Below are 26,942 nucleotides of genomic sequence, written 5' to 3'. Positions count from 1 at the left end.
TGCCATACAAGCTGAAATATCCCTGAAGCTGTGAGCCAAACAACCTCTTCTGTCTTAAATCTCGGTTCCATCCACTATTTTGTTGCCATGACAACCAAAGTAATGGAAGCAGTTGCTGCACCATCTGTCTTTGGTGAGAATTTCTCACTCCCACCCCACCCTCTGCTCATTTAGGTAATAATACCTGTGGTGGGCTAAAGGTTGGTGGAATTTGTGAAAATGGAGCCCTGGTCATCCCAAATAGCCACCACTATCACACAATCAATGCCAAATGACAGAATTTGGATTCTTGTGGGAGGAATTTGTCACAGGAATAATGTTTGAAAGGTAGCAGTGATTTAATTCTTTGGTAAGGATATTGGAGATTAGTATCTGGTAGCATTTTTGAAAAGAGCAGTAGGTCATTTGCTCTATGCCATAGATTGTATCAGCCACTAAAGTGGGCACAGTTCTTTTCCCCTAGGCATCCATATAGAGACCATGTAGCAGGACGCTCAATCCCTACTAATCTCTCTTCGTGTTCCAACAGTATGACTGTCTTGGCTGCCACACAAACTACTATAGAAATGCGTTCTCTGGTAGAGTATTACTGCTATGATCAGAAATTGACTCCTGGGCCATAAAACATGCAGGGCCGGAAGGAAATAGATTGTCGAGGCTGAGAATGGGTTGAGCCCTCTTCACAGTGACTAAAATAGGCTCCTAGGAGAAAGCACAAGGATGCTGGACTTGGGTAGTGGTCTTGGAGGTCACTTAGCAACTGCTCATTTCCTATGTGAACATCCCCGCCAGTGCGTTATCAGTGGCCATGTTAAAAATTGTCAAAGTGGAGGGAATTACAGGTTGCCTTGGGGTCATGTGCTGCTTCTGACTGAGGTTTGCTTCGGAATCCCCGAGTAGAAAGGAGGGGCTTCCCTGTTTGTTGGCTTCCCTCATGTTTAAGCAGAGAGCCCCGCTCCTTCGTGTGCACTGCGGCTCATCAGTCATCAGCCCCTTCTTATTTCAGCAGTTTTGTCCCATGCAAACTCCATTTTAATGTGGGGCCACCGATGCGTGAGTGCCATCGGCTTCCCTTGGACTCCCCTTCTATCGTTGACGTAACTTGAAGAAATGGAAGAGCAATCTTCTTGGAAGCCGTGAAGGTGAATCAGCTCGAAGGCTAACAGGTTTGGATGCAAAATCTCAGGCCTCATTGGACTTAGGTAGTGGAAGACGAGCTGAAAGGGGCTTCTGTTTTCAAACAGCTTTGACCCCACCCAGGACAGAATAGGGTGCCTCAGTGCTGCCTATGTTTTGAATATGTACTCCTGGAAGAAAGACTATTTTGTCTACGTTCTAAAATAGCTATAAATAGTTTCTATAGAAGAATTATCATTTTAAAAATTCAGTGTGAATAGTCTATTCCGGGTGGGCATTCTCTTAGAGAACAGTTTGCATAAGATTATCAGAAATCTAGTATATGCATTTTCCTTGACTTTTTCTTTTACTGAAGAATTTGCTGGGTCATTCATAGCTTTTACAAATGCACCTAATATATGTCCTGACTATCCTCACTCAAATCTTGCTTTTCTATGTATTTGTTTTGCCAATTACAAAATTTATAGAGATTAAAACACTTTGAAACTTTTGATGGACTGTGACTCTTAACTATATTAACATTGTATTTGACAAATAATTCAGTATAAATCCATATAGCATCTCAATGTTGTCTATACAATCTGAAAAGACTAGGTACAGAATTCTGGTTTATATAGTCTGATTTCCTTTCAGGTCCTGGCTTCATTAGACAACATATAGCACAGATATTTGTTAAGGTTCACCAGAAAACTAGAACACACACACATGCACGTGCACAGTGAAGGAGAAAGAGAGGTAGAGAGAATGAGAGAGAATAAGAAAAAGGGCAAGAGAAAGAAAGAGTTGTCGCACGTAATTACGGAGGGAATTTTAATATCTGTGGGGCCGGCCATCAAGCTGACAACCAGGGAAGAAATGATACGGCAGTTCAAGTCCAAGATATCGTCTGGCAGAATTCCTTCCCACTTGAGGAGGTCAGTTTGTTATTCCACTCAGGCCTTTCATTGATTTGATGAGGCCCACCCACGTTACAGAAGACAATCACTTTACTCGAGTTTCACTGATTTAAATGTTATTCTCATCAAATAAAAAAAAATACCTCACAGAAACATCCAGAATTTTTGACCACATATCTGGCAATATGGCTCAACCAAATTGATATGAAGTTAACTATCGCAGAACTGAACCTCAGTTGCAAAGCTGAGACAGTGGTTGGAAGGAATGTCACTCTGCTTCTCTAGCATCTTTCGGCAATCAGATTCTCAGTGGAATAGACACCAGCATGCACACACACACACACACACACACACACACACACACACACACACGCACACACACATACACACACACATGCACGCACACATGCATGCACATATACACACATATGCACATACACACACATGCACACACGTATGCACACACACACATGCACTCATGCATGCACACATACACACACACACGCACGCATACACAGCAAATTGCTCATAGTTCAGACTATAAGAGAACAGGACATAGTTAACAGAGACTGAGTGAACCAATGTTTTGGAGAGACAGCCCCACATGACTTGGGTTAGCATTCATGTAGAACCAGTTGTAAAATAATTATATTTTTAAGATTCCATTTGATATGCTGTGTGCATCGGGATACACAGTGGTACGTGTGCAGAGGAGAGGTCAGAGGACAACTTGTAGGACTGTCCTCTCTCCTGCTATGTGAATGCCAGGGATGGAATCAGACCGTCCTTGGTGACTTCTACGTTTTCTTGCCAAAACTTCTTGCTGGCCTCTTGCTTTATGTTTAGAAGGAGAGAAGGCTCTGAGAGTTTTAGTTCTTGTCACTAAGTCTTGTGAGTTTTGTCTAGGTAAATGGGATTAAGAAACTCTTAATCCTGTTTTGTGGCTCTATGAAACTTTTTTCCCATTCCAGTCTAGGTGGGGGTAGTGTGTGTGTGTGTGTGTGTGTGTGTGTGTGTGTGTGTGTGTGTGGAGAGAGAGAGAGAGAGACAGAGAGAGACAGAGAGACAGAGAGAGAGAGAGAGAGAGAGAGAGAGAGAGAGACAGAGAGAGAGACAGAGAGAGAGACAGAGAGAGAGACAGAGAGAGACTTAGTATGTACAGTTGGTCTTGAAATCTCTGTGTAACCCAGGATGGTTTTGAACTCACAATCCTACCTCAGCCTTCCCATGACTGGCATTGCAGGTTTGTGCCACCATGCCCAGCCCACATTTCCATTTCTTTCTTTATGGTGGGAGCTGGCTAGTCTAAACCCAATCCCACCCATCTCTGTTTCTCTCCTGCTCACCTGTATCAGCTTCAGGGCTTTACATCCTCAATCATTCCTTTCAAACTTTAACTTTTGAAAACATATTGAGCAACTCTTTAAAATTTTATCCATGGTTTTCCTTGTATTTTGCACGATAAGGTAATACTTATTATAATAACTAAGCCAACAAGCCTGAGTTTGCCCATGGCTCTTTTGCGTCTTGGGACCTGGTGCTTCCATTGAAGTTGCATTTGGTCAGGTGTCTCTGGCTTCTCACAGTCTAGCTGTCTGAGAAATCGCACGAAGCTGAAGGATTCTAGACCAGTAAAAGGTTCTAACAGAAAAGATCTGCTAGTGAGCGTGGGGTGGAACAGCAGATGTGCATAAAAATGTCTTTTTAAATAAAAGTAACTGCTATTGCATTCATACAAAACGGGATGCAAACAGAATATCATCGTGTATTCGAAAGAGTACCTGAAAGTTGTCATTAACTTCATTAAATGGAGAAGTAACAAGTTGGTAGAAATTATCCCAGATTTAGATTTCAGATGATATTAACAAAGACCAGGAAATAAATGTGTGTGTGTGTGTGTGTGCATGTGTGTATATGTGTGTGCATGTGTCTGTGTATGTGTGTGTATGTGTGTGTGTGTGTGCGTGTGTGTGTGTGTGTGTGTGTGTGTGTGTGTATGTGTGTGTATGAAAATGTGCTAAATTTCCAGCCTCACATAGTGAAAAGCAAAGGCTTTACCTCATCCATGGGTTTGATATTTTATAAAATATACATTCCCATGTGATTTGATAACTTAGCAGCAACCATTGGCAAAGCTTTTAAAGAAGTAGAAATCTATGTTCTAAATAACCCTATAAGACAAAAACAATCAACACCCAAGCAGAGCAAAAGACAGGCATGTACAGACCACACACCAAAATGTCACCCAGAACAACAGTAGCCACAAGAGCTCAGTGCTGTCAGCAGCGATGGGCCTGCAGGAGCAACTTTCTAGACCTTCCAGTGGAAAGCGCACACGTTCTATAAGGTACGCCTTAAGGACTATGCCACATATAATATAAAACACAAAATGCTTAGCGTGCCAGTGTGAAGAAATAAGGCCCATTTGGTTCAGATCTTTGTAAAGATGACATAAACAACAATAAACAAGAAAAATAATAGATTTTTGGTAGAAAAATGAGTCACTATTAAAACAAGTGATTGACACAGGAAGCAAAGATGGTGACGTCACCCTGATACTGTAATGATCTCACTGCAGTTAGTGAAATCCAAGTCACATAGAAAAGGAATAGCCTCCCCCCATCTCGTAACTAGACATAGAAATTGAACAGATTATTTGAGTGGTTGAAAGACGGGTCCTTGTTCAAAGAACAGGAGGTCCTGCGAGTTAGTACAGAATTTCTGAGAAGCAATCTGGCATTGTGTATTAGAATCTTCTCATCATGTATATCTTTGTGTTCAATAATTCTGTTTATAGAAGTGTACTGCAGGAAGGCAAAGGGAAAATACAAAAGTATTTCTGGAAAATGAAACAAAAAATTATAAGGAAACCAACTTAAAGAAAATAATGATATGACTTATAATTTGATCCTAGTTTATTAGAAATGATGCTTATGGAGTTATTCATGGCATTGACATTAAGATTAAAATAAAACGCAAACGAATAAAATGCTTGACTCCAATCTTATAAGTACGTACATGCGTGTGTTTATGCATGTGTTCCTTTTCAATCCTAAGATAGATTCCAATATTTAGTGCTTTAAAATTAGGATGAATTATACATTTAACACAGTCTTCCTCAATCAAAAATGATTTTTAAATGTGCACATGGTCTTGTGATGAATTACATGTTACATTCAAGGAAGTGTTACATTTGCATGCTTAAAAGGGTGCTTAGGAAATAAATAATTTTTTACAAAGCAGGAGAGCGGCGTGCCTTAAAAGGCCATTTGTCACTTTTGTAAAAGGACTGTCTTGCAGGTGTTGTGCACCTGGTTAGAGCTTGCCTGCCGGCTGTTTGTCTATCACCCTGAAGAGCCCATATGTATAATTTAAATGTATCCAACCTGTGGCTGGTGGACTAGAATAGCTATGCATACAACACACAGCACGAGTAGATGACAGCATCATGTCAGGATGTCAAGAGCCCGGACGCCTGTGCTAGATGCTAACGATGAGATCTTGCTCTTGAGTCCACACAGGACTCTCTAGAGTTTCCAGGCAGCATTGTGTCTTCTCATTGCCTTTGTGCTGACTCAGCTCCATTCACAGGCCCTGCCTTTTGAATCAGCCAGGCTCTGGTTGAAGTCTTTCATCTGTCTCTGAAATGACTTGTCTCAACAGGGACCTCAGATTCATGAGCTCAGGTTCCTGTAGAATCCTCTGGAAATGGAGATTAGGCTCCATTTCAGCAGCCCACTCCTCTATAGAGACTGTGACCCCCTTTCGCCTATGCTTGCCTTTCATGTTTTGAAGGTAATTTCCCATGATAGAAAAGCTTGTCTCATCTTAGCCCTCTTCGCTAGTTGTACAGTTCACTCTCTCATTAGCATCAGGGCTCAAAACAGACAAGCTGGACAGGCCTTATTACCTTAGTCACTTTTGTAAGCACTGGCCTATCAGGGCATTAACGATTTTGACAATTTTCTTATACATTTCACAATATGACCTTGGTTATACGACCTTCCTGGAACAGATTCTTTCAAAACCTAAACTCATCATAGAATTTCTGTGCAGTCTTATTAATGTCTTCATCTCCACACTCATTCATCAGAATGTGTGGAATTTCACTTCTGAATCTTACAATCTCTCTGGTGCCTTTTCTTTCAGATCCACTCTTCAAAAAGCCATATTTGAACTTTCTCTAAACTTATTTTTTCCCCCTAAGGCTTTGGGTATATGCCTGACTCTGATCAAATGACCACATCTTGTACACTGGCAATTCCAAGATGGCATGGTCACTGTTTGCTTTGGTCCTCACTGCTTCACTGTCCCTGCCAATGAGAGACCTAAACGAATAGTACACTTTGTCAGGCTAATTAGTGAAGTAATTGATATCGGTGAGCAGCCCTGCCTGTGTAGCGGTCCTGATTGCTTGGTTTTATTCTGCAACACGAAATGAGATCTGTCAGTTTGGGGCTTTGTCCTTAGGGAAATGCAGTGTGACTGGTCTGGGAAATCCATCCCCAGCTTCATTTGAAAAGCTTTAGACGGCATACACTAAATACACAAGTGCATAGACTACACACACAGCACATTGAAATCCAGACTCCAAAGTCCCTCCACTTGCTTCTCTGGGGCCCTGTAATTCATGACCACAATGAGCAGAACAGCAATGTCCCTTGTTTATGCCGTCGGTGAAACCCAATAGTGGGGAAATTAGGGGTTCATAAACAAGAAGAGATTGAACTCTTTAGCAAACTCCACTCTGTTGTGAAAAAGCCCAAATGGGTTTTTCAATGTAGACATTTTGTCGAGACATTTAATTTGTTTGTCAGATTCCCAAATGTAATGTGGGAGTTTCAACAATTGTCCCCCCGCCCCCCACGAGACATAACAATGTAACAACATTTACTGTTAGCATTTTGTCCTGGTCTTTCTTTTTAGGTTTTGGGTGAACTCTCAGTTGAAATAGTGCTATGTATGATAACCAGAGGTATCTGGCAGTTGTTAGACTGGGTTTATCTCAGACAATCCCCCAGAATGAGGGAAGAAAATGTCTGAATTTGACATGCTCTCTCTTTATCTCACCAGTTTTAATTCGTGTGCTTGTTTGACGACGTGTCGCATATTAAAGCAGCAGTACATTTGTGGGCTACAGAGCTTACAATTTATTGGTTGTGGTCCATGAAAAAGAGTTGGGAACTGAGATAATTCATCCAAAAAGCAGTCCCCATTCTTGATTCTACGTACACACCTAATCATATAGAAATCATATATAAACATATATAATCAATGTTTTAGTGTTATATATAAATCACCCAGAATTTAAAATTGGCTTTTCACCACATTTATAAAAATAAAATCTACGCTGTAGAGAAGGGCTCCAGTGAGAGACAGGGATGCAAGATGCTATTAAGGGTGAACATGTTCAAAATACATTATACACATGTATGAAACTAGAAAGAATGAACTAAAATATTTAAAAGTAAACTACATAACAATCTGCTGAGAAGCCAATAGGAATAAGCAGGCTAGGGCACGAGAAAACAACTCGGACAAGAACAGGAGTTTCCTGACCTGCGAGCACTGAACAACATTGAAATAGACCAATCAAAGGGAACTTCCTGCTGTCCCTCAGTATCATTCTGCCATCCTCTCAGGAAGCAGAAGGTGTGAATTTTAAACACCCTCACTGTTTCCCTCACTGCTAGCAGCTGCCTGCTGCCTGTCAAAGGCTGAGGTGAGGTCAGCAGAAGCTGAAGCTACGGGAGCTTCTGAAGCACGTCCATCAGAAAGAAGGGCTATGTCGTTCCTCCCTGCCTTTCTACTGCCAGGAATAAAGAAGTGATTTCTGGTGGCCAAGCATCCACCATGAACCTAGAGGAAGAAGCCACGTATTGAGCACCATAGAGCAGCAAGACAAGAGAACTACGAAGTCACTTATCAAAACTTTTGAATACCAGTGGGTACACACAGAAAAAGCAATAAAGTCACTTACAGTTAAAATAAGGGTTAAGAATATCAGGCATGGTGGTGCACACTTGCAGTTCCAGGGTTCATAAGATAAAGGCATAAGGATTGCCAATGGTCAGCTAGTCGCACAGAGTGAGTTCTAGGACAGTGTAGGTCCTCTAAAAAAAAAAAAAAAATCAAAACTCAAACTCTATCCAACCCACCCAAGAAAGAACAACCAAAAGCAAGCTTTAAATAACAAGAGAGCTCTAGGACGGAATACAAAGAGAAGTTTATCCCTGTGAGAAAGAAACATTTGATTTTGGTTTGAACTGATGAGGAAGAAATGGCGCTGGTGAGGAAAACACGCTGATGTGGAGGAAGCTTGAAGTATTAGTAAGGGAGGGTACGTAGATGGGGAGAAGCTTTCCCACATTCGCCCTAGGATACAGATACTTCTTAACCGACTTTCTGTGTTTAAGATACTTCGTAACCAACTTTGTCCTGGAAAGGAATCAGCATTCATGATAAACGCTTAGGCATTTTTTTCTGATAAACGCAATTAAGAGCCCTTCTGAGAAGTCAGCTCCTCCCCTCCTTCAACGCCGTTCTCCAACCAGAGAGATTATTTTTCCTCAATTCTGTCTAAAAGTTTTACATAAACATTCCGTTTTCTTGTAACACGTCCTGACGGACCTCTTTCCCACAGTGGGAGATATAAAAACTTAGATATGTACTTAGAAATAAAGTAGTGTAGGGGCGCTTTAGAATAAACACATCTTGTAAGATACAGTGTGTATGAGGCTCTGTGGTAGATAAATCAGGCTAACTGATACTAAGAGGCAGCGAATGCTGGCCTGGGGCGTGATTCTTTTTTGACGTGCGGAGCCATTGAAGGCGCCTATGAACACAGCACCCACCCCAGTGCCCTCTTGTTGATTTGTTTGGAAGATTGGAAGATAGCCACACGACTGTTTGCCTGGAAACAGTGTGCAGGGAGGTCAGGACAATCAGCGGCTTCTCTACCAATCAGTGTAGGGCTACAGGAAGTTCATGAAGTCCATGCAGGGGGAGGCGCTGACCACAGCCTTCATTTTGGACCCATGCTGCTCATTCACAGGGCTTTTTTTCCTCCTTCTGGGAAGTCTGCACTCTTAGCTGCTATGCCCAGTGCTACACTGCTTTTTTGTTTCCTTACTTGCCTGGTCCCAAACGAACATCATCGTGCTTCTTGGATGGGTCTCTTCCTTCCCCCAGCCGCCGCATGCAGCCTCTGAGAGCTTCCTCTTAGGGTTCCCATGCTTCAGGGTGCACCAGGACCTCCTGCAGCACAGAACATACCCTTTCCATACAGTGCGAGAGCCATTCCCCCCCGCACCTTCTTGAACACAGGATAGATTTGAGCCAGGCTGTGATCTGTCTGGACGCATAGTGTGCCTGTATCTTGAGAGTTGAATAGGGGACATGCCGGCATTTCTGCCTCTGTGTTGTGACTTGGAGATCTTCCTTTGTCATTATCCTGAAGAACTACAGTAGGAAACACATTCCCATAGTAGGAACAACTTGGCTTATGACCCTTCCAAGCAGATAGAGTTGTGTGATTCCCCAAGTCCCACTTGGTGAGTGGTGGGATGGTGGAGTGATTTTATTATGTTATTTTTATTTTCTTTATCTGTATCTGTTTTATCTCTGTCTTGCCTGTGGGTCTAATGTAGCCCTTGCATACTGTAAAGTTGACTGTGAATTCTTTTTGAAAACAATTCTAATTTTCTAACATTTATAATTTTTAATTGTGAGTGTATGTGCACATGCACATGAGAGCTGGCATCTATTCAGGTCAGAAGATGGAGCCATATTCTCCTGGCGCTGGAGTTACAGGCAGTTGTAAGAGACCTAACATGGGTTCCGGGAATTGAGCGTGGGTGCTCTGCACAAACAGAAATTGCTCTTAACTGCTCAGCCACCTCCGTAGCCTTGGCCAACTATTTCCTCAGAGCATGAACTGTTCAAGTTTTTACACATGCCTAGGACTGAGAAGTAGAACCTAGGGAGGCCAACTGAATGAAACCGAAAGTGACGTTATTAGAAGTGTAACTGGGACATAAAAGTTAGAAACTAAACAGGTGAAAGTCATACTGGGGACTGGATGATGGGTTGGTGGTTAGGCTGCTACTGCTCCTGAAAAGGACCTGGTATTGGATCCTAGAACCCTTGTTGGAAGATTCATAGCTGCTGTAATTCCAGCTCCAGGAGATCTGAACCTCTTTTCAGGCCTCCTTGGGCACTGCGCTCACATGTAAAAACACACACGGAGACACACACACATATACACATCACTAAAGAAGAAGATAAAAAGAATCTTTTAAAAACCCTATTGAGGGCATTTGAAGGGCTAGGTTTTGTGCATTGTGGATTTGCAAAGGCATTAACGGTGATTGGTCCTTATTATTTGTGGCTTGCTGATATATATATTACCTTTCATGATGGCGATCCTCTGAAAGAGATCTGCAGATTCTTAGATCGTCCTGCAATTTAAAAGTTTCAGAATTAAGGACTGAGGGTGTAGCCCAGTTGGTGTGGCGCTTACCTAGCATGAAGCAAGTCCCGGGTTCCATGTCTAACAGCCCACAGTACGAGCTTGTAAGGCAAACTTATAATCCCAGCACGCAAGAGGTTCAGTAGGAGGTTCAGAATTCAAGGTCATCTTCATTACATGAAAAATTCCAGGCCAGCCTGGGCTACAAGACACCTTATCTTTAAAAGCCCTAGCCTCTTTACCTATCCTTGCAGATGGCCAGCCTCAGCAGCTTGATTCTCCCAAATTAGAATAGATCTACCAAATCCTAACACGTCTACCAAATCTTAACCTACCACAGCCAGGTTAATAACCACGGCTCAGCTTCTGTCTGACTCCATATCCTAGTACATGCCATTAGGGGGAGGAGCTGAGCTGCCAGGTAAGAATTCCACACACCCTAGTGCTGCTGTGTGCATTAGGCGTTGGGAGACAGCCTGGAAGAGTCCCAGTTATTCCAGCCACCACCTTTAGCTGATATTTCAGAGACAAAAATTAAGAAGTATTCAAAGTGACTCCAGTCAGCCACTGTAACCCCAGGATTCCTCCTTCCCCTGCTGGGTTACTTCCTAAATTTCCGAGCCATGGAAACAGTTACTAAATATTTCTTATTATTTTATACCCATAAACTTGGGGATAATTTTTCTATACAGCAACAAGCCCATTCTCACGAAAATTGTATCTTTAAAGTCATCCATCCATATCCATCTGTTCAAGTATCTCGGGCTTTTCGAACATACTAAGATGTATAATAAATGCAAAACTGTGTTTCTTAATTTTGCTCACTCTTTCCCCTTGTGCCAGTTTGAGAGCTGTGACTATGGCAGTTCAGACTCTGCCGCCATCAGACCTATGGAGAAGGTAGGTTCATTCCTCCCAGCTCTGGAGGGAAAGGCACAGAGTTAGAAGGGTGTTGAGTAGCTGTGAAGGTTGGGAAGCAGGTGACTGCAGTGTGTGGATGTCCCTGATACAGTATAGTTCATTTAGGTAAAGACAAGTAACCCTGAGGAATTTGGGGTGTCAGTTTTTCTGTGACCCAAAACACAGAAGGAAACACACATCTGAAAGATGTCTCCAAGACTTCACCTACCATGTGTTAAGCCCTGAGGGTCTGGGCTAGAAACAGTTACAAACAGGGTCAGTAGAGACCATATCCAGAGGTTAGGCAAGGCCCCCAGTTGGGGGATGGGAACACCCACTCATCTCCAAATTTTTAACCCAGAATTGTTCCTGTCTAAAGTGTGGAGCAGAGACTGAAGGAGTGGCCATCCAGAGACTGCCCCTCCTGGGGATCCATCCCATATTCAGACACCAAATCCAGACACAATTGCTGACGCCAAGAAGTGCTTGCTGACAGGAGCCTGTGATGGTTGTCTCCTGAGAGGCTCTGCCAGAGCCTGACCAATACAGATGTGGATGCTCACAGCCAACCATTGGACTGAGAACAGGATCCCCAATGGAGGAGTTAGAGAAAGGACTTAAGGAGCTGAAGGGGTTTGCAACCCTATAAGAAGAACAACAATATCAACCAACCAGACACCCCTGAGCTCCCAGGGACTAAACCACCATCCCAAGGGTACACAGGGGTGGACCTATGGCTCCAGCTGCATATGTAACAGAGAATGGCCTTGTCGAGCACCAGTGGGAAGAGAGGCCCTTAGTCCTGTCAAGGTTCGATGCTCCAGTATAAGGAAATGTCAGGGTGGGAAGGTGGGGGGGAATGGGTGGGTGGGTGGGTGGGTGAGCACCTTTATAGAAGCAGGGGGAGATAGCAGGTTTCTGGAGGGGAAACCGGGAAAGGGGATAACATTTGAAATGTAAATAAATAAAAAATCTAATAAAAAATAAAAAAGTGTCTCACACAAGCTAACAGTACTTAAGAATAGTCTATATCTAGTTCTGAAGTTATGTTTAGGTACTGCATTAAAAATTCTTAACCTTTTCTGCCTGTATCTCTATTACCCTAGTAGCATCAGACTGAGGGACTCCAAACTTCAATGTGGCTTGGCACAAAAACAAAAAATAAATGAGTCCTGGGACAGAAATTCCATCTTTTAAAAAAGACAACATATACTCTACAAATATATATATACACATATATTATATATATACATATATTTAGACAGGGTCTCTCTATGTAATCTTGGATGGCCAGGAACTTGTTCTGAAGACCAGGCCGGCCTGGAATTCACAGAGATCCTCCTGCCTCTGCCTCCTGAGTGCTGAAATCAAAGGTGTACAGCACTATGTCTGGCACAATTATAAATTTTGAGGAATTAAACAAACATGTAAAAATCCTCTTTAGGACGGGTCAGAGTAAAACTATTGCAGGCCATGTGGGACTGCAGAAGTGGCAGGGCCTGGCAGTCCATCCCACTCCCCAGAATGTGGCGTATCAGCACCACAGGCCACAGATGTGCAGTGAAGTCAATATCTTAGTCTGACCACATAGCATATTCTGGAGTGTAACCACATGAATGGTGACACAGCTATGGATAATGTTCCAAGGAGTGATAACTGAATGGCAAACAAACACACTTTAGTGAATACATCCATTAGAAATGGTCTATCGTCCAGAACAAGCCACAGGCTGGTATAAAAGCATAGAAACTATTTATCTTACTATTTACCATGAATGAATTTCCTCATAAAGTATACTGATAGAATTATTTGCTAAATGTTAATTACAATTTCATTTGTTATTATTTGGAAGAAGTGAAAACAAATAGATGGAAAGCTACCTTTACAGAAAAAAAAAATGCACGTCAGACACAAGGAGTCTCTTGTTCTTAGAGATTTGTTCTGTGTCTATGAGCTTTGCTCTTTGGTGGGACCACAGAAGAATGTTGCATTTCTCCTAAGCACAGTTGTTCCCTAGTCCTGTACTGAGTGTAGGAAATGGGAAAACTGACCAAGGACAAAGAAAGCAACTGGAGGGACACCTTAACCAATTCTACATGGAGAACCTGAGCAGGTCTCTCAGGTCCTGACCATAGAAGGTTCTAGAGGAATCCTCCTCACTTTGGAGACAGGTTTGGCATCTGTTAATTGTGACATTTTGGGAAGGCATCCTTTGCTTTCAGAGCGTTTGACTTGTTTGTAATTAGAGCCTGTTCTCTCGGATTGGATTTCCCTTATTCAGCCACTGTCCCTGGAGACGGTCTTCTCATCGTAAGCATGTTCTCCTTCCTACCTCTGAGGTTGATCATCACCATGTTTATGACGTAATCAGTGGCATTCATCCTTCTGTCTCTTCCATGTCATATGGCCTTCATTTATTTCCTGTTTCATTTATTCGTCTGTAAACTCCTACATGGCTGAATCTTAGGTTTTTGTGAAATTTTTTTGTCTATTTGTTCTTCAGTATAAATGTGATAAAGGTAGTTTACTTCTCCTGGTTTCCTCATCCTACTCCATGAGCAAGCAACAGATATTCTCTTAAAGGGTCTTCATAACGTGTCCTTTGTAGAGGCACAAATTGAATGTGTGTAGTTTCTAAAGGTTGCTTGGCAAGAACCAGGTAGGATTGGTTCCAATCCTCAGAAGGTTGGCTGATCTCAGTTTGTGGCAAGACTAGAGGGGGATGTAGGTGCTGATTCACAGGTAGAGTGGGGACTGCTATTTACTTGCCTGTACAGCTGGTAACAAAAGTCTGCACCTTCTCACAAGACTACTTTCATAAGAACCTTGTAAAAAGTGAGAAGAGAAAGATCCAATTTTCTCCCCTGGAGCACACACGTTTTAACCCAGCCATGTGCAATCTAACTACTGCTTTGCCAAGGAAAGGGACACCAAATGTCTACTGACTCCACCTGTCTGTACTGACAGCTCTTGAGCTGTGTTCATCTGGGCCCTTTGCCTGGTCTCAGACTACTCCCTGGAGATTAAATGATAGCCAGAAGATGTTCAGATAGACTGGTAGACACAGACCGACAGACACATGGATGAATTTTCACACTCAAAAGGGAGTGGGGGTTAAGTTCTTTGGGAAATAAACATTTTGGGGGAGAGAAAATATTCAATTTCTTCAACAGCCTGTGGCTACTTCCTGTGTTCCCTGGTTGATGCAGCATATCAGACCAACAGATGTTATCATTTCACCTGAACTTGTTTACTGTAATGTCTTGTTATTTTAATAATATACTTACTTTCTGATTGTGGTCAAAATGCTTTTTGAATTTTATTTTGCTTACTGGAGACTTGGGTGGCTGATAGGACTTCTACCTGAGGACCTAGACTCCAGCAAGTGGTGATGAATTATGAATAGGAATAGAAAGTAGAAATAATAGAATACTACTTAGCTATCAAAAACAATGACTTTATGAAATTCATAGGCAAATGGATGGAACTGGAAAATATCATCCTGAGTGAGGTAACCCAATCACAGAAAAACACACATGGTGTGCACTCATTGATAAGTGGATATTAGCCCAAATGTTTGAATTACCCTATATGCACAGAACACATGAAACTCAAGAAGGATGACCAAAATGCGGATGCTTCACTCCTTCTTTAAAAGGGGAACAAGAATACCCTTAGGAGGGAATAGGGAGGCAAAGCTTAGAACAGAGGCAGAAGGAACGCCCATTCAGAGCCTGCCCCACATGTGGCCCATACATAGACAGCCACCCAATTAGATAAGATGGATGAAGCAAAGAAGTGCAGGCCGACAGGAACCGGATGTAGATCTCTCCTGAGAGACACAGCCAGAATATGGCAAATACATAGGTGAATGCCAGCAGCAAACCACTGAACTGAGAATGGGACCCCCATCGAAGGAATCAGAGAAAGGACTGAAAGAGCTGAAGGGGCTTGAGACCCCATATGAACAACGATGCCAACCAACCAGAGCTTCCAGGGACTAAGCCACTACCCAAAGACTATACATGGACTAACCTTGGGCTCCAAATTCATAGGTAGCAATGAATAACCTAGTAGAGGCACCAGTGGAAGGGGAAGCCCTTAACCCTGCCAAGGCTGGACCCCCAGTGAATGGGATTTTGGGGGGGAGGGGGGGAATGGGGGGGGGAGGGGGAGGGAACACTCACATAGAAGGGGAGGGGGAGGGGTTAGGGGGATGTTGGCCTGGAAACGGGGAAAGAGAATAACATTTGAAATGTAAATAAGAAATACCCAATTTAATAAAGATGAAAAAAAAGAAAGTGGAAATAAAATAAGTTTTAAAACAAACTGCTGATACATGCTAACTCTGGGATTATTTCATTTAGAAGAGCTTTAACTTTTGGTATTTGGTGTTCTAAAGTAAAACAGCAGGAGGACTTCAGTCTTAGTGCTGGCAGCAGAAGGGATTCCTCTGTGTTGGGTGTCTTCTCACTGTCCTGCGAATGGATTAAAAGGTTAGAGTGTGATATTTACTCAAAAGGAAACCAGTAGGAAGACAGCATTCCCATGTAAACATGCACATGAGGATTATGCTTTCAGGCAGAACAATATTCTATCTAATTACCATGTAAATTTTCAATTTTGAGTTGTGGGAACTGCTATACCAAACACCAAACCAAACAAAATCTTATTTGATTTCAAGGGTTATTTAGGTGTCAGCTCATAAAGGGTCTTAGGAATGAGTCTCCAAAATGATATTTTGCTATGCAGTTTCTCAACCCCTCCATGAAATACTGTTATCTCTACCCAGATAGCTTATTGCCCTGAAAGTAAGTCAGGGCAGAGGAGATTTAAAAAAAGTGAGTTCTGGGCCTCCTGATTCTGTTTTTCTGTTATAGACTGTGCAGCTCTCCTGGCTTGAGGAAGAAAAATTTGAGCAGAATCTTTGGACATCAAATGGCCTTTATGAAACAATGTCTTCATGAGTTAAGTAAAAATGAATCAGAACCACATGGCCCCAACTTCCCCTGTAACGTAAGAGGGCACACAAATCAAGGAAAAGAGCAGTTAGCAAACACTAGGCTTGAATTTCCTAAACCTGAAATGTTAAAATAATTAACAAGGACTTATTGAGGCTGAGAAGTGATCAGTTCCAGGATGCCTAATTCAAAACCAAAATGGGGAGAGGCGGCGGGGTCCTAGAAGAGAAAAGGGTGTGCATGGGGTGAATGGACACCAGCGCTCCCCACCAAACAGTTTGTTTGCACGAACTCACAAACTTAGCTTTTGTTTCTTCTCTTTTGTTTTGAGTTGTAGGTTTCAACTTGAACACCTAACCAAAACATTCTGCCCAGATTCAGCGCATCCTTCCATCCTCTTCTTAAAGCCAGAAAATGATAATGTTTTACAAGACAATGCTCCCTTCATTCTTGAATTGGATATGAATTTGTACCTTGGCAATTGAGGAAGTTTGGTTAAGTAATCAGGTTGAATTTATTTCCTAGCGAGCCGGACTTCTCAACATTCCCCAAATCCAGAAAGCACTGTGAAAAAAGTTGTAAGAAAGAATTATTATGTACCAGAAGTTTGAAAAGAGATTGTAAGCTTGGAAAAGACTACAGAAAGCATGAAATGACAGAGAGAGAGAGAGAGAGAGAGAGAGAGAGAGAGAGAGAGAGAGAGAGAGAGAGAGAGAGAGAGAGAGAGTTGCTTGGCCTTCTGCCCCAGCTGGGATTCTTTTTTCCTTCCTGAGATCCTCAGGTTCTATTCTACCTCTGTTCTTCCAAAGTGGCCTCTCTCTCCATCCTGGGCAACTTTGGTCTCCCTACAGTGTGAAGAGGTGTTCACCACTACTCGTGACTGCACATTATTTCAAGTATATTTTAGAGACTTGTTGGTTAAAATCACAGGAAACAGAAATAAGGAGAAGAATGTTTTTAAAGCCTGTAGAGAAAGCCTGGTCCATCAGTTTCTCACTTCCTCTGTCAATCGGAAGCTTGAATCCAGCAGCGGTGAAGGCTGTTCTGACATGGAGCTCAGCTAGCAGACTCTTCCCAAGGTCTGTTTATCTTTGGAGATGGCCCTTGGGATGGGGGGTATTTCTCTCTATTTCTGGGTTTAGCTTCTTTGGGAATGTTCTTGTGTACTCTTCATATTAAAAACACTTATTTTATTTTGTGTGTGTGTATCTGAGTGTATGCATATGTGCAGAGGTCAGGGAAGGCATTGAATATTCTAGAGCTAGAGTTACAGGCAGTTGTGATCTGCCATGTGTTACGAATGTGATGATCCAGCATGTGATGGAATTGAACTCTAATCATTGGAAGTCTCTGATAAAGCCCGGTTCAAGGGAGCCACTTTATTAGTTCAGTCAACAAGTGATATCACACTGCTTTTATATCTACTAACATCTAACGCTGGGTGTCGGGACCTGAGATAGACAGCATCAAATCGATGAGTAAATAAAATACTTAATGTTTAAACAATAGAAATAGTCGGAATTGTGAGCTAGGAACTGAGGAGATAGTCCAGCACTTAAGGACATTGCATCTCTTACAGAATGGGTTAAGTTCCCATCACACGCAGGCCAGATCACAATTGCCTATAACTCCGGCCGTAGAGCAGCTTTGGGGTTGGGAAGCATTATGTATGTGCCAGCTGATGTTACCTCAATGTACAAAGCTTTCCATCCAACATCTGAATCCATTGTGCCCTCTTCTGCCATCTTGATAATAGCATCTTTTGTACTGAACTCCTATTATGAAGCAAGCAAATGCTCCAATTTAACCTTTATGCAAAGCTACGAAATAGAAAATGATACCGACATCATGACGGAGTCAATTTAGATTCATAGCAGTTAATTTTCTAACCACTGAACCATTGCAGGTACATTGTAGGCATATTGTTGGCACATTGTAGGTGCACTGTAGGTGCACTGTAGGCACATTGTAGGCATGTTGTAGGCACGTTGTAGGCATACTGTAGGCATGTTGTAAGCACGTTGTAGGCACATTGTAGTAGTCTGAATCTATCATAAAGCTTATGTCATCCATGGCACTCTTCATACCAATTATCACAGGACAGTGGTGAGGGTATTAGAACTGATTTCACTGTTCTAGATCATGATAGGTCCATAAAATGTTAGTTCAATAGGCATATTTTTTTCCACTCAGCAGCACTAGAGATCAAACCCAGGGAATTGAGCATGCAAGGCAAGCCCTCCACCACAACTTATAATCCCAGAAGGTAGGTACATTTATGACACCAACTCTAACTTCATTTTGCAAACCTGGAAATAGAATGTCATCTTCAGAATGATGTAATTACAGCCCTCATTAGTGTTCTGCTGAGGCTGATTAAAGCCTATTTTTTTTTCTGGCCAAGAGAGTGGAATCTACCTTTAGCCTAGGTGGAGACTAACATTCCAAAGTACACAAAAAGTACAAGTTAGTCCAGTTGGACCAGCCAATCATCTGGCTAAGAGACTAATCACTCAGTCACATTTCTCTGACTCCATGCTAAATAGATAGGGGAATAATTATCCTCATAAGGAGACAAGACATGGGGGCTGGGGATTTAGCTCAGTGGAAGAGCGCTTGCCTAGGAAGCACAAGGCCCTGGGTTCGGTCCCAGCACCAAAAAAAAAAAAAAAAAATAAAGAACCAAGGAGACAAGACATGTTCCCTCCCCAGAGTCCATGTTCTCTGCCCAGTCACTATGGAAGCCAACATGAGGCTCCTTAAGTCTTTCAGCCTTTCTGGGTCCTGACTCAGAGAAATGTAACTTTTCTTTTTTCTTCTTTTTTCTTCTTTTTTTGTTGGATGCTGGTCAGTCTAAGTATGTTTTTCTCTGATACGTTGGAATCTCCTCAGTCTTTCTATGAAGCCTATTCCCTTTAGCCACATGGTTGATTACTAAACTTCCATACCTACCTCACAAAGCCACAGCTTTCTCTCTCCCTCTTTTCCACCCTCCTCCACTGGATGCTTGCCAAGACTTACAGCTTTTCTGCCCCATGATTTCTCTTTTAAACACTAATAAAATTGTCCTCGAGTGTTCTTCTGAGTTGTTCTTACATCATCTTATTGATGAGGCTACCCCACTTTCTCTGGTAATGACCCTTAGACAACAATTGCATTCTGTTCTTTTCACTTCCATTACCAAGACAAAGCAAATCAGAACTGGGCCTTGCATGTGCCCCATATATCACATTGCCCAGCTCTTTGCTGACATAACCATTTCTGGATCTGCAACTTTCGAGGGCACTGATGAGGATTTTGCTCTTGGTTACAATGGTTGTCTGATCTTTGAGTACACTATTAGTATTATTACTACTTTTTAGAAGTCTTGTTTCATGTTGAATATAATTTTCTTTTGAATTGATGCATAATGACTATACATATATGCAGACTACCATGTGATACTTCAATATAGTTGCATATTCTATAATGAGTAAGCTGGATTAGTTAGCTGATTTTGACAATTGGAGGTCAGGGTGGAAAGACAGTGTACAGATATGAGAAGTCACATGAATGACATGGGTACCTGCTGTGACTGCATCAAGTCGGATTGCTTTGTATTTTGAACACATGATTGGGTTTAGAATCAGAGTTTACTGATTGTAATTTCCTTTATTAGCTTAGGGCTCATCTAGCTTTTAAATAACAGGCTTCCTTCCCTTTTCTTTTCCTTCCTTCCTTCCTTCCTTCCTTCCTTCCTTTCTGTTTTAAATAACACCTCCTTCCTTCCCTCCTTCCTCCCCTCCCTCCTTCCTTCCTTCCTCCCTCCCTCCCCTCCTCCCTCCTTCCTTCCTTCCTTCCTTCCTTCCTTCCTTCCTTCCTTTTTAAGTCCTAGGAACTTAGCCAGTTTCCGGAAATGAGTAAAACAAAGAGAAAAATGAGAGTCAATCACTTAGCCCCTGTTCTATGCAGGTGCTATCTTAAGTGCTTTACATGAATTGTTTCTGGTATTCTTACACAGCAGGGCAAAGTATTATTCCATACTTAAAAGCATCAGATAAGACAGAGAGATCAAAGAAACCTCCCAAGACTAAACAACTAGCAAGAGGTGGTCTGACGACACTGCATCCTCTTGGTTCATCTCCACAGAGATCTGATTCTCTCTGTTATTGCTTGCAGGTGATAAACACCTATTTGTTACATGCTTGCTCTCTTCCATTGCATTGAAAGAATGGGAACCTTCTGTTAGTTACTGCTTTTTATAAGACAGCACTGCTGCCTAAACACTGAGAAGCCATAATGAAGCCTGCAGGTATCTTTGATCTATAGTTTCAAACGCCTTTGTGACATGAGCACGATAAACCCTGAACCTCTTCTTTTAGTTCCCTGGGAAAGCATGTCTCCTTTCCCCAAATCTGTTTCCCCATCTGGAGAAACTGAGGTATCTGAAGACACTGGGAACAGAAGCTGAGCCTGAGGTGGACTATGGCCATGCCAGAGTGGATTCATCACTGACTTTCAGATAAAACAGAACACTCATGAACAGGTTTGTGTACAGACCAGAGTGACACCCTCTGTGGGAAGAAGGCAAGAAAGAGAGGGTGAGGGTCCTTATCTGTTGAGGTGCAGTCCGTGTACTTCCCTGTTCCTCATTCTTGGTAAGTGTCTGATGTTGCTGGACTTGCAAAATTAATTTTCTAACCAATAGGATGGCTCCTTTGTAGCTAGGGATGCTTGACAAGGAAGCCTGGTGATCTGGATTGAACTCATGGTACCTAGAGTGAAAGGACAGAACTGACTTCTGAAAGTTCTGGAAAGTATAACATCCTTGTATGTTACACACACACACACACACACACACACACACACACACACACACACACACACACACAATTAAACAGATGCATTGCTGAACCCTCTGGGGAGAGTAAAGGGTCAATATTAGGGTCACTTGTTTACTTAGATGACTGAAATTTTCAGTGGCAACACCAGGTGTCGAATTTCTCACTTGAAGCCTCCCAGTGTTTCTAACATTTGTCTGGAGAAAGCAGAGGTCATGTTTCATACTGAATGGTCTGCACTGTTTTCATGATCTTGTATTATTCTAAAGCACTCATATATTACAACATAAAATTCTAATTGAGATGAAAAGAGCAAAGAACTCACTGAACTGGACAAATTAACTCCACTGTTAATCCTTATTTTGTGATGTCAGCCTACTCAACTTTGTTCAGACTCAGTTTCTCTAAAGTGACAGCAAAAAGTTATTTCTACAGTAGCTTTAATTCAGATATTCCTTGGCTTCTTGGAACCATGAGAAGAAGTTGGGAACAGTAGCAGAAGGGAATTTGTGCTTTTCTATTAGTTTGCATTTTATTAGATATTATTTGGCTCTGAATATTACGACAGAATTGAATATTTTTCAATTAGTTTTTTATGCAGCTCAGAACACATTTTTAATTCAGGAAGAAAAAAACTGAAATCTTATTTGGGAGGGAAAGGAGTGCTCTTCAGTTTTCTTAGACATTAAATGGCTCATTCAAAGCAACATTTTGATAAATTGTGTAAATGAGCGAAGAACATATGGATTAAATTTTCCTTGAAATACATATGCACTTAAAAAGTGCAGAGAAAAGTGCTTGGCAAAGCCCACTTGGGGTTCTGCCAAATGGGAAATGTTTTAAAAATGGTTGAAAATGCAGTTTTATCTAAGAACTCTGCCATATCTATCCACTCTTATTGATTATAGATTTTTTAACTTTTCGGTTATTCTTCTATTTATTTTTGCAGTTTCTTTATGCCATGGGCTTATTTAATTTTGCTACATATTTCCCTTTTTAACACAGAACACAGTGGATGAGTGGCTGACACTGACATCATAGTATTTGCCTTTGTATGAATTCTGATTTCTGGACTCTAAGAGAGGTTGCATATGAACTGGAGCAAGAGTAGCTTATTCGACTTTTTTTTTTATAATGAAGGATTCTAAGGAGCACTGTCCTAGTTAAACTTGTCAAACATGACAGGATCTAGAAACACCTTGGGAACAAGCCTCTAGGCATGCCTGTCAGTGATCAAGTTAGTCCTTAATTGGCAGTTTGAAGACCCAGGTAAAGTCGGTGGGACATAAAAAGGAGGAAGTGTGCAGAGTGCCAGCATTTGTATTCTTCGGGTTTGGACACAGTGTGACCAGATGCCTTGATCCCTTGCTCTCATGCCTTCTCTGCCATGACAAATGGGGCCCTTAAACCACAAGCCAAAGCAAAGTCTTTCTCCCTTAAGTTGCTCTTGTCAGGCTCTTCTAGTTGAGCACCCAAGACTCTGTGATAGAGAAGTATAGTTTTTGAAGACCAGGAATATGGTTAACAACTTTCCACCCAATCATGCAATTGTAGGCAAGGAGCTTTTGGAAATACAACCCCAAGTTCCCGTTTTTATATTCTGAAATTGGACAGTCAAAAGACCTAGAGATCACACTGATTTGCATGCATAGAAAAGTGTGGTTTGTCAATGGCTTTTATTGAACTACTTGGAGAAAAGAAAATATTGTCTAAAAAAATCTTAAATTTTACAGATTTTTAAAAATGTCATGTTTTTCTTCTGAAGTATTGAATTCATCTGGAAATGCTTCTATATAAACTGTGTGGTTATTTATAGTTTTCTATAAGGCAAACCAACAATTGCATCACAATAGATGCTCAGATGAGAGCCATAAGGACATAGTTCTGATGCTGGCCTGCCCAAGAATTCACTGCTCTCTGGCCTTTCCCCTTTATGTATGCTAACCCTTTTGGTGAAAGGTTCTTCTGTTATAAAAATATAAAACAACAAAGAATATTTTCTTGATGTTAAACAATCTCAAACCTGAGATTAGGGCATCAAATTCAGTGTTCCAGTATTTGACTCAAGTCATTTCCTAGGCAGCTAATGCGCATGCTCACGCTCACACACACACACACACACACACACACACACACACCAGTATCTTAAGCTTTTGACATTGAAATTTAAGAGAAGTCTAGTATCAAAATGCTATGCATTCTTTTCAATAATTTTTAATGATTAATTTGTGATTTGGAAATCCTTTTGAGTGTATATGCTTGACTCAGGCAAAACTACAAGCAAAGTGTATAGTTGAGCTTTGACCAGAAGCTATGGACCACTTTCTTTAGGCGCAGCAGTGAGGAGCTGGACCTCAGAGCATCCCTCTTGCTGGCTTTATGTCTAAATAGACATCCAATTCAAGGGCAAATTTGAAATACAAATGAAGTAACTTTGAAGTTTTAATTTTACCTAGGGGACATAATAAATAATGCTTTAAAATAATTTTTTTTCTACTTTATGGCAGATGTTTTAACTATACCTTGTTTGATTCTCAGTCCATTTGAAGTGCTCATGAAACACTGTGGAAAATCTTTGTGGCTCATGACTAAAGGAAAGTGAGTGTAGAAATACTTTTTTCTTTAGTACAGAAAGTTAACCTGTCTGACGTAGGCAGATGGTGGGGACTCAGTGTGAGATTATTGTAATAGTTTCTCTGTTACTAAGAAAACCTACTCTTAAATAATATTATCAGGCCATAATTTACATATAATGAGATGGAACTATTGGAAAATGCATGTGTTGTGGTTTGAATTTGAAACGTTGCCCACAGGCACCATGTGCTTGAACACTTGGTCTCAGGAGGGTGGTGCTATTTTGGGAGTTTATGGAATTTTAGAAGGTATGTGGAAGTAGATTGGGGGCTATACCTGGACTGGAGTTCACGTCTTATTCTCTGCTTTCTTGTTCCAAATGAGGTGAAGAATTTTCTTTACCATAGCCTCTGGCTGTAATAACTGCCTGAATCCAGACCCAGAGGCTCAGGGCCAAGCTATCATGGGTCAGACCTTCTAAAACACTGAGCCAGGATAAATAATTCCTCTCTGACTTATTTTACTCAAATACTTTAGTCACATCAAAAAGAAAGGTATCCGGTACAGTGCATTTAGATGAGTTTCAGCAGGAGTCTACACCAACAGCACAACCAAGCTTTACCATAGTCAAGAATATTCCTGACCAAAGCACAAGGGTCTTTGGGTAGGACATGACTCATTTCTTCTCAGTAAGTACTAGATGTGAAATGGATGGATTATCTGTCAGTAAGTACAGGCTTACATGTGAGGTTCCATTTGATACTTATCTCTGCTAAGAAATAGTATTACAGCTACTCTAGGTCTGTGAGACAACACTCTGGGTAAATATGCTTGCTGTGCAAACTCAGCAAACTGAAAGTGATCCCCAGACCCATGGTAGAAAGATGTGACTCCAAAAGATGTCCTTTAACCTTCACACACATGCAATTCCTTACACACACACACACACACACACACACACACACACACACACACACACTTAAAGTAAGGACTTAAAGATACACTTATACCCTGACATATATGGTAGCATAAATCACAATAGTCAAATAGTCAAGAAGTAAAAACAGGGCTAGTGATTAAGAGCATTGGAGCACTGGCTGTTCTAGCAGATAACTGGGTTTGATTCTCAACAGCCACGGGCTAGCTCACAATCACAAATCTAGAACACTATGAAAAGACCAAATATAAGAATAATAGGAGTCAAGGAAGGAAAAGAAACCCAGAGTTCTGAAAATAGTTTCAACAAAATTATAGAACAAAATTTATCCAACACAAATAGGGAGGTGTCTATCAAGATACAAGAAGCACATGGGACACCAAATAGACTGGAACAGAAAAAAATTTCCAATGACACAAAACAATCAAAACACTAAATGCATAGAACAAAGAAATAATATTAAAAGCAACAAGAGAAAAAGCCCAAATAATATATAAAGACAAACTTATTACAATAACACATGACTTTTCAAAGGAAACTCTAAAATCCAGAAGGGCCTAGATGAAAGGGTTTTTTAATTGGATAGTTTATTTATTTACATTTCAAGTGCCCTACACTGGGGCATTGAGTCTTACCAGGGCCAAAGGTCTCTCCTCCCATTGATGCCCAACAAGGTCATCCTTTGCTACATATGCAGCTGGAGCCATGGCTCCCTCCTGTGTACTCTTTAGTCCCTGAAAGCTCTGGGGCATCTGGTTGGTTGATTTTGTTGTTCTTGCTATGGGTTGCAAACCCCTTCATCTCCTTCAGTCCTTTCTTAAACTCCTCTACCCGGTGGCCAGTCCAGTGATTGGCTGTGCTCATTTGCCTCTGTATTTGTCAGGCTCTGGCAGAGCCTCTCAGGAGACAGCTATATCAATTTACAAACTCTAAGGAACTGTGAATGCCAGCTCAGACTATATACCCAGCAAAAGTTTTGATCACAATAGTTAGAGAAAGAAAGACATTCTATAATAAAAATAATTTAAGATTTACCTATCTACAAATCCAGTTCTCAAGAAGGCAATAGAGGGAAAAGTTCAAGCAGAAGAGGTTAATCACACCCAAGAACACAAGGAATACATATTCTCAGACCAGCAAAGTAAAAGAGAGCGGGAAACACCACCACCACCACAGAGCAACAGGAATCAACAAACAATTCTCATAGATGACACTCAAAATCAATGGTCTCAACTCCCAGGTAAAAAGTCACAGAACAACAGAATAGATGGGAAAATGGGATTGATTCTTCTGCAACATCCAAGAATCATACTTTAACATCAATTATGGCATCATCCCAGAGTAAAAAGGTGAATAGGACAAGGTATTTGAAGCAAACAAAACCAAGATAAAAGCTGGTATAGCCATTTTAATATCTGACAAGATAAACTTCAAACCAAAATTAATGCAAAGAGGTAGGGAATGAAACTATATATTCATAAAAGGAAAAACCCATCAAAAATATCATAGTTCTAAACATCCGTGCGCCAGGACCAAGGGCATAAAGTTCGTAGAGAAACACTATTATAGCTAAAATGACATATTGACCCTCATGCAAGTGTCTTAAACACCCAACTCTTGCTAACAGACAGGTCACTCAAACAAAAGCTAAACAGTAAAATTCTGGAGCTAACTGATGTTATGAGCCAAACAGATCTAACATATTTACAGAACATTCCACCCAAACACAAATGAACATACCTTCTTCCCAGAGATCCATGGGACTTTGTCCAAAATGACCAGTTACTTGAACATAAAACAAACCTCAACAAATAGAAAAGTGAAAAAGCCATGTGAATAAGTGGGTCAAGATAGAAATTAAGAAAGAAACTAATAACTTTAGAATTAAATGAGAATGAAAACACAGCATGCCTAAACTTATGGGACACAATGAAAATGGTTCTAAGAGGCAAGTTCATAGTACTAAGGGCCTACGCTTAAAAGTGAAATCTCTACCTGAGGACCCAGCTATACCTCTCCTGGGCATATACCCAAAAGATGCTTCAACATACAACAAAGACACACGCTCCACTATGTTCATAGCAGCCTTATTTATAGTAGCCAGAAGCTGGAAAGAACCCAGATGCCCTTCAACAGAGGAATGGATACAGAAAATGTGGTACACCCATACAATGGAGTACTGTCAAAACTTGTTGGGAGTGATGCCCTTGAAACCGTCCATTATTGATGTTATTATGGTTAGAGTTA

Source organism: Rattus rattus, chromosome 4, assembly GCF_011064425.1.
Source record: "Rattus rattus isolate New Zealand chromosome 4, Rrattus_CSIRO_v1, whole genome shotgun sequence".
Classification (NCBI taxonomy): Eukaryota; Metazoa; Chordata; class Mammalia; order Rodentia; family Muridae; genus Rattus; species Rattus rattus.
Note: the sequence above shows the minus strand (reverse complement) of the source record.